We start from the raw sequence: 14615 nt of genomic DNA on the forward strand, positions 1-14615 counted from the left end.
AGTAATTAAAAGTTCCCAAAATTATAATTTGGCCTTTAGAATATGCATAAATATTGTCTTGGTTTACCTTCTCCTTAACTACTATGCTTAGTGTTTGCATTTAAAATAATTAGAATTTTAAAAAGTTCGAATTTATTCCAATAAAGCTAGTATCTTCTCATTTTATAGAATATGGTGGCTTTTTTTAGAGGCAAGAGGCAGCACATGTCATGTTTGTCACCTTTCTTTTATTCAACATATCTTTATAACTAGAGTGTACCAAACTGTCTTGCTTGATTGTTTTATAGTTCAAGTTTTGAAGACTAGATCTACAATAGGATTAGTTGCTTTATGTTTTAATTAAAGATTACATTAGTAGTTGTTTACTTTGTGTCATCTATTTATTTATGTTATGCTTTTTCTATAAGAAGTCGATATCATGGAGCGGGTTTGATATGCTTGACCACAACCTCGGATTCAACCCTTACACTTACTAGTTCTAAAGATGGTTCTGTCTATGTCATTAGATTACCAGATGGAGAGGTTAGACTTTATTTAGTTTCAATAAAACTTTTCTAATCTATATTGTTATTTATTCTATTTCTATGTTGTTAATGTTTCTTAGAGTGGGTAACTTAGTTCACTTGACTCTCGTAATTTTGCTTTATATAAGCCTTTTACAAGTTGATCATTTAAGTTATAGCCTGAACAAGCACTTTTAAATTATGGTAAAGAATAATAATTCTAAATAAGATTGGATAAGTTCATTTTGTTTGTTGAATCAAATCCCAGTCCATCCTTTTAACTTGTGTAAAGATATTAAATTTTTCACATGCTAAATTTCATTACATTTTTCTAAGAAAATTCATTTTTCTGTTCTTGTTTAAAGATATTTACCAAGTTGACATTACTCCTAGGCATCGTAGTTGACACAGTATGGAAAGATAAAAGATTGTATGTTTTTATTGATTGATATTTCTTGTTTGGGATAGGGTTTCCACAAAATGATGTTTGATGGCACGCTTGTCTCAGCACATGTAGGGACATGTTCAGATATGGATGATCAATTTTTTTTTATTCCATGTACCCTACTAATGCCACTCAAAGCATAAATGCAGACTAACTAGTTCTTTTTGAGAGGTTGACATAATATGGGAAGATAAAAGATTGTATGTTTTTATTGACTGATATTTCTTGTTTGGGATAGTGTTTCCACAAAATGATGTTTGATGGCATGCTTGTCTCAGCACATGTAGGGACATGTTCAGATATGGATGGTCAATTTTTTTTTTATTCCATGCACCATAACAATGCCACTCAAAGCATAAATGCAGACTAACTAGTTCTTTTTGAGAGGTTGATGTGTAGGTTTTTGACCTTTTATCCTTTGTTTGCACGTAAAAGTTTCAACCAATTGGCTTAGTCCCTTGCACCAAATGGTGACAATTGTTGACTTTTGCTTTATCTTTAATTTTTGTTTAGTTATTGAGGGTGATTAATTGTTCTACTAGGGGTGGCAATACTACCTGTAAACCCACAAATCCGCCTAAATCCGCCCGTTACAAGTAATTTTGTAGGTTGCAGGCAGATATGGTATCATAAATTAAAACCCACATCAAGTTGCGGGTGAGTTTGGTATATGTCAAATATTCGATGGATACCTGTATAGATGTCCACTAACCTACACTTTTTAGGTATTTTTAAAATTTTAATTAAAAATATTTAAACTTAAAAAATATAAAGTGAATAAATGTAAATGTTCATTTACATTTATTAATAATATACATGTCTACATTTTGGTGGTCCTAAAAGATGAACACCTGAGATTGGGCCAGACGAATTTGCTTCTTAAATGACTAGAAAACTAAGCTATACATAGTAGGCACTAATTGATGTTCTATCATTCAAATCACTTTCGTAATCTGCATCAGTGAATGCAGTAACTTGAGATCATCATCTTTGACAAAATTCAAACCATAATCTCATGTCTCTTTTCAGTATCTCAGAACTCTTTTGCAGGCCATCAAGTACTGAAGAGTTGGTGTACAATGTAAGTAATATGGTCTTATTAAGATTAAGTACTGAAGACCACCAACTATACTCCTGTAATAAGTAGCATCTTCAATGTAATACTTTATCTCTCCCTCAATAATCTTCTATAGTTTAGAATCTTTACCACTGCTCATTAATGTGATTATACCTTTGCATTCAAGCATATCCACTTTACTAAGTAAGTCTCTGATATATTCTTCTGAGACAAGTAGATGTTGTTATGATTATAAAGCACTTCTATCATAAGGAAATATAACAATTTCTCTAGATTCTTTAATGGAAATATAGAACTAAATTGTTAAATAAAATTCTCCAACACTATACTATTGGGTCCTATAACAAGAATATCATCAACATATATTAGCACCATAATCAATGATGTTTTGGTTTTTCTCAAAAACAATGATGAATATGATTTTGAATTCTTGAAACCCTACTATAAAAGGCGTCCTCTGAGTTTTTGAAACCAAGCCTTAAGAGCTTTTTTGAATCCATACAATGCATTGGGCAGCTTGCAAACAAAATTAGGTTTGTTCTAATTGGGGATGACAATGGGCACCGCCCGCAGCGGATTTGGTAATGTTTGTCATTACCAAACCCAAACACGCACAAAATTTAAATTACCAAACTCACCCGCAACCCGCAGCGGGTTTTATTTTTTTAACAAAACCACCCGCTGCAGGTTTCGATAATTACTAGACCCGTAATGGTATCCAACTAATTTTTTACGAGTTTGTACATTTAAAATCATAAATGTTCAATATATAAATTTACAATAATAACCTCAAATTTCACATACCATATTCAATTTTAAATTTAACCAATATAAATGAAAAATTAAAATTTCAACATCAATCCAATACAAATTCTCAAATTTAAATATAAAATACACAACATGATACCTCTAATAATGATTAAGATTAATATTTTTAAAAGAATAATACTTTTCAAATATTAATCTGAAGAAAAAAATTATAATAATGAAATAATTCATTCAGTAAGTTAAAGAAAAATAGTTCATATAAAAATATTTTGATTATTTGGCACTTTGCATAATTGTATTATTTTCCTTATATACTTTTTAAATTTAATTTTTTTCAAGTAAAATTAAATTAAAAATATTTAAAAAAATATTGCAGGTCTAGCGGATATCCATGCGGGTATCCGTCAAATATGGGGCTAATACCAACCCCATCTGCATCCAAGTGCGGGTTTCAATTTGTAATACCAAACACACCCGCAACCCACAAAATTATCCATAGCGAGTGGGTTTTGGCGGGCAGGTTTGGGCGGATTTGCGGGTTTACAGGCACAATTGCTATCCATAGTTCTAATCAACAAAACACTTTGGTTGCTGCATAAAACTTCATCTATTAAATCGCCATTAAAAAATGCATTGTTAACATCTATTTGTCTAATTGGCCATTGATGCATCACAACCAAGAACAACTCTGACTGTTACTAGTTTTACAACTAAGGTGAATGTTTCAAAATAATTTACCCCTTTTATCTACTGAAAACCTTAACTACTAATCTTTCTTTACACTTACCTAAGTTGGCATCATTATTATACTTCACTATGTACACTTATTTACTACCAATAATTTTCTGATTTTCAAACTTTCGTGCTAAAGACCAAGTGTCATTCTTTATCAAAGCATCATATTTATCTTTCATGGCCTGAAACCATTTTTCATTTCACAAAGCTTCATTAATTGTAAAATCTAGTTCTTTATGGATCAGCAGTGCAGTATATACACTTTTGGCTTAAAAATACATGTTTTTCCTCTTGTGATCATGGAATGAGTATTCTGGTGTTTGTTTTACAAAGGTTAAGTGGTATTGATTGTTATTTGAGAATATGATAGATAAGATAGAAGAAGAAATTTAAGTATTTATTGTAGGCTGATTAGCTGTAAAATTAGGAATATGATTAGTGTTTAGGATTGAAAATGTGTAAAACCATTTGCCTGCATTAAATCTACTGATAAAAGAGGTTCAGTATTGCTAGAACATACTGGAAGAAAAGATTTAAAACTACTAGTTGAAGGATTAAAAATGATAGGAAGAGTAGACAGATGAAACCCTTGATGCGGAGTAAGAGAATAACCAGACTCTTATTGTACTTTATCAATAGAGGTAAACAAAAGATCTAAAGCAAAAGGGAAGGTGTTTTAATATATATATGTCTTGTGATATATGTGTGCCCAGAAAGATGTAAGCATTTGTAACCTTTGTGAAAAAGGCTATAACCAATGAAGACACATTCAATTTAGTAATAATCAAACTTGTGTTTATTATAATCTCTTAAAAATTGATAATAAGCACAACCAAAACACTTAAGCATCTTATAATCAGCCTTATGCTCAAAAAGTTTTGATATAGGGTTGTCATCTTAAGAGCAGAGGTTGGTAACCTATTCATGTGATAGAGACATGGAATTAGACCAAAACTTTAAAGGTACTTTAACTTGAGCTAGTAATAAGGCCTAACTCAACAACTTGCCTATATTTACTCTCAACTAAACCATTTTGGTGATGTGTGTATAGACACGAGTGTCCAAAAAGGGTATCACATTGGTTTAAAAGTTCAACAAATGGTCTATATCCCCTAGTAATTATTGTTTGAAATTGATTTTCAATTTGTAACTTGTACAATTGAAAGACATCTAAGGCTTCATATTTCAACTTCAAAACATAAATCTAAGTATATTTAGTGAATTCATTAACAAAGCTCATATAGTATCTAAAGCGTTCTCTAGAAAGGGCTGGTAAGGGTTCTGACAAATTTGTATGAACAAGCTTAAGTACAGATTTGGTTTTAACTTTGTAATAGGAAAACAAAGTTTATATATCTTGCCTCATTGACGTGCTTCACAAAAATGTCATGTTGTTTATTTAATCATGTTTGTAGAAAGATTATCAATTTGATTAAACTTGAGTAAATACAGTAAACTTTGAAGATTAGAATGCCCAAATCTTCTTTGCAGAAGAGTTATTTTATTAGCAAAATCATAATATATATCAAAACTAGTGTTATGGAAATGAATTTTTGAAGAACTAGTGTTATTTATAAAAGGCACTTGAGAATTGATAACATTGAATAATGGTTTATTGACCTAACTCTAAGACAAAAAAGAAGAAGGTTTATTGATCTTGGAGGATTTGAACATCAATTTATATAATCCTTTCTCAGCAATCCCTACATCAAAACCTACCCTTTTAGTAAATCCTTCACAACACAAAATGAACCAAAGAATTTAATAGAGATATTATTATCACCAGTCAGTTAGGAAACATTTAACAAGATCTTTATAATAGAAGGAACAAGCAATATATCTTTAAGCACAATATATGAATAAGCATGTGGTATTTTAAAGCCTCCAAATGCAAGATAAGAATCACCAATGTGAGTTATTGATAATCTTTCACCAATCAATGATAAGTTTGTCACTACCTCTTAACTCCTTTGTGACATTCAGGTTAGCCATGCTGTTAGTTAAGTGATGAGTAGCACTACTATCTAGGTACCAACCTTCATCTGTTGGCCCTTCAAAGTTTGCAACATAAATAGCTTTAACTCCAGGCAAGCTAATAAAGATAGTCATATAGGATAGTCCAAGAGGAAACCATAAGTTGGTTATTTTAAAGTAAGCCATTTGTGTTCTAGAATTGTTTACCGACCATGGACTATTATTTGGTGAGTAGTATTTCACATAAACAATTCAAAGTTAGCCATATAAATAGATCTTGGAATCTTGCCCTCGTAAAACTATCTTGTTGACTGAGATACATAGTTTTCGATACACATGTGCTAGCATTCAGCAGCTGTATGCCTTGACTTAAAGCAAATTTAACATGTAGGTACTGATTTATCTCCATTAGTGATCTATGATTCAACAGGGGACAAATTACCATTGTCAATCAAACCACCACCAAGAGAACCCTTTCTAAAATGAGCAAAATTTCCAATCATCATCATTTGACCTCTTCAATGATTAGCAACGTGACCAATTCCAAAAGGAAATCCTCTTGGATAAAAGTTGAAGAATATCGATATGCCACTTAATGAGCTATTTCTAACCCCTGAATGATCACTATAGTTGTTCTAAAAACCTCGTGTATAACCTTTCTTGTTATCATCACCTCTTATTTATGCATAATAAGCATTGATCATGCTATAGTTATTGCAGTTAGACATATTACCATAATTGACATTGAACATATGTTTTTCACTTTGACTTTGTTCAAGTCCAGGTTCATAAGTAAGAAGTAAAGCATAAGCATTATCATAATCTAATTTGCTTGTTGTTATGAATGTAGCTATACCTAGATATCCAGCTTCTATGCCATTTAAAATCTATTGTAACAAAGCTTTTTCACAAATTGGAATAACAGCACAAGCTAGCTTATCTGCAATTGATTTCATTTTCAAGCAATATTCTTTTATACTTAAAGAATCTTTACTCAAGACATTCATCTCATATCTAAGTTGAAGAACCCTAGTCTCTGATTGGACTCCAAACTTTTTCTTCAAAGTTCTCCAGAAATCAAAAGAAGTATTACACGAAAGAACAATGCTTAGGATACCTTCACTAATGGAGCTAAGTAACTAGTTATGCAGCATTTGATCATGTGATCTACAAGTATTATACTCAGGATTCTCAACTTGTTGAATAGATCCAAATGTTGCTCCAACTAGAGCTACCAAAATTTAACACGACCTGATTACCCGAAACGAACACGACATGAATGAATGGGTATGAGTCCTCAAATTTAACAAGATTATTAAATGGGCCTGGTCCAGGTTGACACGAATTTTTTGGTGTCAGGCTAGGGTTAAAGTTCTTGACCTATTTTCCTAAACAATGACACGATTGTATTTTATATTTTAAAATAATTTTTAGATTCTTGTCATTGAAATCAAATACTAGACAAGATTCTGTCTTTTTAATTTTTTTTTTTTTGAAGATGGATATATATACAATGTTTTATTTATAAAATTTTATATAAATTTAGAACTTTAATAGTGTAAGTGTGTAATTTGTTGATACACATGTATATTTTATGATATAGATATATAATATTATTTACATATATATAATTTAAACTTTAAATAGTATAAATGTGTAATATGTTCGGGTGTGTATATAACATTTGTTAAATATATAAATATTAAACAAGTTATTGGGTAACTTATTTATTTTCCGTGTTGGGTTTGGATCTCAATATTTTAACACAATTATTAAATGGGTTGTGTTTACGTCGACCTAAATTTGACACGACACAAAAATAATCCGGTGACCCATTTTGCCAGCTCTAACTCCAACATAGTTTGGTCAAGCTATGAATTGGTTTGGAGCTACTTTCTCTCCAATGACGTAGCCTTCGAGACGATTTCCTCTTATGGAAGCAAGAACAAGATTATGCCAGATCACGTAATTAAATCGATCTAATTTTACTGCAATAATGAAGTAAAATGTTGTTTGTGGTATTTGACTTGTAGTAATTGAATTTGAATTTGAATTGAGATTGCTTGAGCTAGCCATTTTGGCTCTGATACCAATAAACAATTGTAATATTGAATGAAGAGTTGTTGTTTGGCAGCTGAGAAAATTTGAGAAAAAAGATAATTTTCTAAATTTGTTACATATTATTTCTTAATAGAACAGCCCCGAATATGAGCTGTCGATATGCGCATTACAAGCATTAACAAATCATTAATTAATTCTAACAAATCAGTAACTAATTCTACTTAGTTAACTCTAAGCATGTATAACAGAATTAGTTGAGCTATCACTGCTGCTGCTGATCTGTCTTGTTGACTTGGCATTACTCACACGTGACTTAACAACCAAATGGCTTTGCTTCTTCACTTCAGCATAGCTAGCTATCTTCACAAATATCATCTTTGCTCATGAGCAGTTCATATAATGTGATGTTGAAGACGATGTTATAGCAATAATGGAAATGAATGTAAGCTTCAGGAAAATGGAAACGAGAAACATATATTAAATATCTCAGTTCCACATCTCACAGGGCCGATAATCTACTACTCTCTGTACTTAACGTAGACATGTTTATTGTTTCAAACATTGAAACACAACAGAGAAGACTGTTTCTTGTTTTGGGAAGCTATTACAAATCCTGGATGAAATTAATGGCTACCGTGTGTTTGGTTAAACAATCAACTTGGTTATGGAAGCACACAAATTTTCCTTGTCATCATCAATTATTTGCAGAATTTTTCTGGAGCAGTGTGCTCTGGAATCTTTTTGCTTCTTGTCCCTTTGGCTGTCCCGGTCTTCATTCTTCATTCCCTTTCTGTTTGCCATAAATCCTTGGGTTCCTTTGTCTTCTTTCAAAGGGGCAGGATCGGAAGACCTGACGCCTGAAGGAAAAAGTACTCTGTTTCTTTCAGAACCAAGCTTCATATTCCCAGTTTCTGTCTTCTGAAGCTTGCTAGGTATTGTTCTTTCTGAAGCTCCATTGCAGTTACCAGTAACTGTCCCAGTTTTAGAACTGCTATGTGTACCGAGGTGGAACTTCAGATCTTCATTCGGTGTTAATGCCATAGAATTTTCCTATCAATAGAAATATTATTCATACAATTGGAGGAATTAGCAACGAATAAATTTATTTAAATGAAGTTGTAAATAAGCTAATTAGTAAACAGAAAAAATGAACCGATATGTTTTTAAATGTGTATAACTAACCGCATCAAAAAATCCAATCTTCGGAGATGGCATTCGAAGACCTGAAGGTTTGGTGTTTCTTGATACATTCTTGAGAGCAGAATTGCTTCCTTTTGCCTTTTTATTGAGATGTTTAGTTTGAGACCGTGTGTCCGGATTTTCATGCCTTATACAGCCTTCATTATGATGATGGCTCTCAGAATCTAGTGCTTGAGTGTTAGCACCATCAAAAGATGTCTCTATGCAAGGAGTAGTGTCCAGATTTCCTGAGGGGTTCTCAGATATTTGGCTAATAGAAGCAAGTAATTCTGAGGAGCTTATATGGACGGAGCTTGCAGGTGATACGTAAAAGGACTTGAAAGAGGATGGCAGATGACAAGGAAGACTAGAATTTAGAATATCAATTTTTTTGGCAGATAAATTTCTTAAAGCAAAAGGCGAACTAGAAAGTCGAGAACTCAGAGGAGATCTAGCAGCTTGATCGGATAGAGGAAAGGCAAGTTCTGCAGATTCATTTGTGGGAGTGTGTGAACCAGAAGAAGTTGATTTAGAGGATGCTGTAGCATTAGGTATCACACAACAGGATTCTGCTAGAAAAGGTCTTTTTGCTACATTCAAATGTTGACCTGCGTAGTCGTTACAAAGTTCAACAAAAGTACCAGTCAACACTAATGAAGACAGAAACCTCAACCATGGGAATGCTTGCCTGATGCAGTTTTGGTAGCTTTATTTTCCATTTTGATCGGCTTTGGACCCAAAGAAGCTCTTTTCCTGCAATCTGTCGATAGAGGGCTAACTCTACCTGGTACATTTGGCGACTTAAGAGATGACAAAGGATTGCAATTTCCACCTCTTGCAATATTCTGGATTCAACAAGTATCCAATGTCAGTCAAAAACAACATGAGTTCCATTATAGTCAATTAATACATACCTGTGCTTGAGGGGGGAGAGAAGTTGATTTTGCTATCCTTTCTGATGCATTATTAGTGTTATGCTTTTGCTTATTGGAAGCTGGCAGCAAGGATTTCATCTGAAATTTCAAGTTCAGATCGCTTCTTTAACAGAGATGCATCAGATATAGAAGATGGGAAGTGATAAGAACCTACCTTGACTCGAGAGGAAGTATCTGATTTTTTCAAAGCTGAAAACAAGAAGTTAGAAGCGCTAGTGAGCATGTGCAACCAAGCACAAAATATGCTTTCTGCAAACACTAATAATACTCACAATGGGAATTTATATCTCCCAACCACTTTCCTCTTCTTATATTGGAACTTGAATTCGCAGCATTAGATACCGTGGTTGAATTGTCAAAGGCTGCTTTTAGATCATCAAACAAATCATTCTCAAGGCTTGCTAGATGGAAACCATCACTCTTAGCTGTGGAGTCTGTCCCAGCAGAGCTCCAATTTTTTTCTTCAGTATCAGGAACTAGATATCTTCCAGAACCCCTATACCCTTTGTTTACTAAAGACAATTCTTCAGGATTCAAAACTCCTATTCATGTAAAAATAATATGTTCATAGTAAATGAAAGAGATAGCAAGGGCAATAAAAGGATATCTGCATTATGATTATTTCATTAACTCAATTCAAAATCATACCTGCACTTGTAAAAAATGCATTATCCCAAGCTAAGCTTCTGCGCGAATTATCCTGACAAACACTGCTTGTTCTTTCTTGTTCCAAAGGCCTTGACGGTCGAAAACTCAGAGTTTGAAACAGCTCTTCAGGCTCTAAAACTCCTGAGAACATGCATACACATTGCGTAAAAGTTCTCAGGTTGCCATGAACTCATTATGAAGAATTGCTAAAAGACAGAAAGGTGAAAAGCAAATTCCAATGTATAAATTATAAACAAGTACTAGTCTGAATTTTAACAAAACATAAGTGTAATCAGTTATTCATTAGTAAACACAAATATGTGTTGATGCAAATTTCTTGCATTTCAAGTTTCTGACAACAAACCTGGGCTTGTGAAAAAGGCGCTATCCCAAGCCAAACTCTTGCGATAATCATATTCTAATGAATCTCCTTTCTTTTGTGATGTTATGTCTGCTGCTTTCCTATTATACTGAGCATCAATCTTCTGTCTGCTCTCTGAAACCTCTGCAAAATTCAAGTTGGTGAAGAATATTTTACTTTATTCCATTTTTTCAGAATTCAGAACATATTGGCCAAAAAAAAAAAATGCTTCAGAAAATAATACTTGAAAGTCTTGATACTTTATAATTGCTTGATGATATTCAAGCAAAAAAAGTCTAAAAAATAAATAAATGGAAATGAAAAGCAAGGAGGAATTGGAAATAGTAAGTACTTGAGAATTGAAATTCTTGAAAATGGTTCTTGGATGACATCTCTAATTTTTTTTCTTTTTTTCAAGATTCTTCTACTTTGGTTGAATGTCTTTACTTAAAATACATATTAACGGAGGGAGGGAAATTAAAATTTTAAAATTTGGTAAAATTAAGCATTATTATTATAGTGATTAATGCGGCAGTTATGGAAATAGAAGATTCTGTTATAATATTAGCTGTAAATAAACAAAGATTTTTTTGTTTTTCCCCAAAATCAGCCAAATTGAACAATGACGAACAGCAATTTTTTTCCCCCCACTATGAAGAGATCAAAAGTACCATATTTGCATTATTTATAAATCAGCTTTGAGAAGCAAAATGTCTGTATAAGGTTAAGCTCTATAGAACTCGGCATCTTCTTTTTGGATTGATATTATAAAAATTGGATTGGCATCGAAGGATTTTTGTTCCAAAAATAGAGAAATTGATGAATGAAAAATAGCAATTTTATTTTAACATTTGAAGCTATCAAAATAACGTCTTTGTATAATTTAAAAATCTGCTTTGAGAACCAAATATCTGAAGGTTAAACTCTATAACCCCAAGTTATATTTTTAGAAAAACTTTGATTGATATTATAAAATTTTGTTAAAATTTAAGATTGAGGCGATCTGACTTTTAATTACGACGATTGTGAAAGATAATTGTCGAACATAAGTGTGCAAGTAGACGCAACAGATATAATATGAGTTATAAGAATTTGTTTGAGCAAATACAAGTGATTAATAAAATTAAAAAATAACAAAGAAATTATTTTAATATATATAATATAAACTATAAACGTGATTTTTAAAAGTTCATTAGAGCTTGAATATTATCCCTCCAACATACACTTATATGATTTTAAGAATGGAGCTTTTTACATCCCTTTTTAATTCTTATAATACTCCTTTATAAGAATTTTATAAAATACATACCATATTAGAATTTGACACCCCTTCATATTTTATTTTCTAAAATACCATTAGTGTAATTTATAAAATACATACCATATATTAAAATTAACCATCTTCCTGTAAAATTTCATCCAAAAAAATAATATTTCTTTTAAATTTTTATCTATAAAATTCATACAAATTTTAAAATCTTAAATTGTTTTCTTCTTATCATATGTTTTCTATCTCTATGACTCTAAGTCTAATAATTAAACCTTAAAGTATAAATATAAATTATGAAATAGTATGGGTATAAAAAGTTTGTTAAAGAATAATTTATTGGGGGGTTCAATTGAATTCCCACTTAAAACAAGAAATGAATTAATTTGTTTTGGTTATCTTGGTAATTAAGTAATGATATAGCCACAAACTTTTATACAAACTTATTTTGTACAAACTGATGTGGCATGATAAAATTAGTTGAATTAAATATCTCTTGGGCCACATGATTTAGTTATATTATTTTATATTTTCATTCAACCAATAAATTAATGCCACATTAGTTTATACAAAATAATTTTGTACAAGAGTTTGTGATTAAATTATTACTCTTTGTTCATTTCACATTAGAAAGGGGCTTCATTAGAAATTTTAAGGGGTGTCAAAAGGCCTACTACAATCGTTATCTAAGCCCAAAACCAATCTTGTCACTGACTTTTTTTGTTGGGCTTTGCAATTTACTCCATGAGTAATTTGTGAGATTTTTGCTATAAAATGTCGACGCCCAGTTATGGAATTTCATTTAAAATTTGCTGCTTCAACTATAAGTGTGATATAAAGTCCAACTTTTATTAAAAATTATTTGCATATTCAAAATGTTTAACAATTTTTATTTTTATTTTTAAGTTTACAATTAGAAGATCATAGCATCATGGCCATAAAATCTTTCTAATGTCCCATTTAAAGTCACACCCTTGCTCGAAAATTAAAAATTTGTGCGGTTCAATTAATCTGAACTAAGCCATAAGCAAGCCTTTTAGTTTTTTTTCAGTTTCATGTCCTAATAAAAGCTGAAATTTGTGGTTGCGACTTCAGCACAAAAGTGCTTTTGCAGGATTCTTATCTATCGTTTACAATCCCAAACGGGTGATAAATAATAAAAATCTTGAACCCACAGTTGATAGAGATGAGAGATTCGTAGGTTGAAAGTTAAAAGCAACTACAGACAAGAATCACTTTTAAATCTTCTAATTTAAAAGCAGATTCACCAACACATCATACTTTTGCCTAGCTCTTTAAAATTATTTTGAAGCATACAACTTCCCCAGCCTTTAAATAAAAGTTGTAAAAGAAAAAAAAAAAGTTCACATATGCATTATTAATTCTCTCTCTCTCTCTCTCTCTCTTTTTTTTTTTTTTTTGAATTGACATTTGCATTATTCTTAGATATATTGATTGTACGACCAAAAGTTATTTTCATATGCAAATGTCTACATTTTTTTACATTTGAACTAATTATTAATGACTAGTGATAAAAAATATTTAAAAAAAAAACTCATAACATTAAGATGCTATGATGATACAAATACTATATTAGTTCATTTCTCCCCATATTTTGTAGCTAATTATCTGTAGTTAGCTCCAGTTTGTATTTTATGAAATGCAAATGTTCATAATAGGGAAGGACTAATTAATATGATAAAATATTATGTTCAATGAATGATAACTTTTATAATTTTTTCTTATGTATATTGTAAAATTAAAATTTTTGTGATGTTCATTTGCGTACTAGATTTTGAATAAAGTTTTTTAAACTTTTCTTCTGTTTGCTTTTGTTCTGTCATCAATTATTTATAAGTGACAAATTTATTTTTCTTTTAAATTTTAGAAGTTTGATGATATTTTCTAAAGTCATGTATTATTTTGAGAGTTTAACTATAAAAAGGAGTAGTTGGTACGCTTCAAGTTGGAAAATTGACTCTACCAATCAAGACCAATACATTCCATCAATTCTAAGCTAAAAAAATAAAAATAAAAATTTAATTAATTTGCTTTTGAAATTGTATTATGTATGTTAATTAATTCATACTAGGGATGGACTAATTAATATGATAAATATTATGTTCAATGAATAATAACTTTTATAATTTTTTCTTTTATATATTGTAAAAGTAAATTTTTGTGATGTTCATTTGCGTACTAGATTTTGAATAAATTTTTTAAAACTTTTTTTCTATTTGCTTTTATTCTGTCATCAATTATTTATAAGTATCAAAATTTATTTTTCCTTCAAAATTTGAAAGTTTTATGATATTTTCTAAAGTCATGTATGATTTTGAGTATACAACGATAAAAAGGAGTAGTTCGTACACTTCAAGTTAGAAAATTGACTCTACCAATCAAGAGCAATATATTCCATCAATTCTAAGATAAAAATAAAAATTTGAATTTAATTAATTTGCTTTTGAAATTGTAATATTTATTTTATGGTTGGACTTTTGTCCCTCAAATGGGTTCAATGCCTTGAAATTTGATTTACATTTAGAATACAAAAATCATGCAAGAATGTTGCACTTCATTATCTACTTACTAGGGGAATCTAGAATTTGTCAAAGGACATGGAGACTTACCCTTTTGTTTAGTTGCCAAAAGTCTCCACAT

Source organism: Citrus sinensis, chromosome 4 (genome assembly GCF_022201045.2).
Source record: "Citrus sinensis cultivar Valencia sweet orange chromosome 4, DVS_A1.0, whole genome shotgun sequence".
NCBI classification, from domain to species: Eukaryota; Viridiplantae; Streptophyta; class Magnoliopsida; order Sapindales; family Rutaceae; genus Citrus; species Citrus sinensis.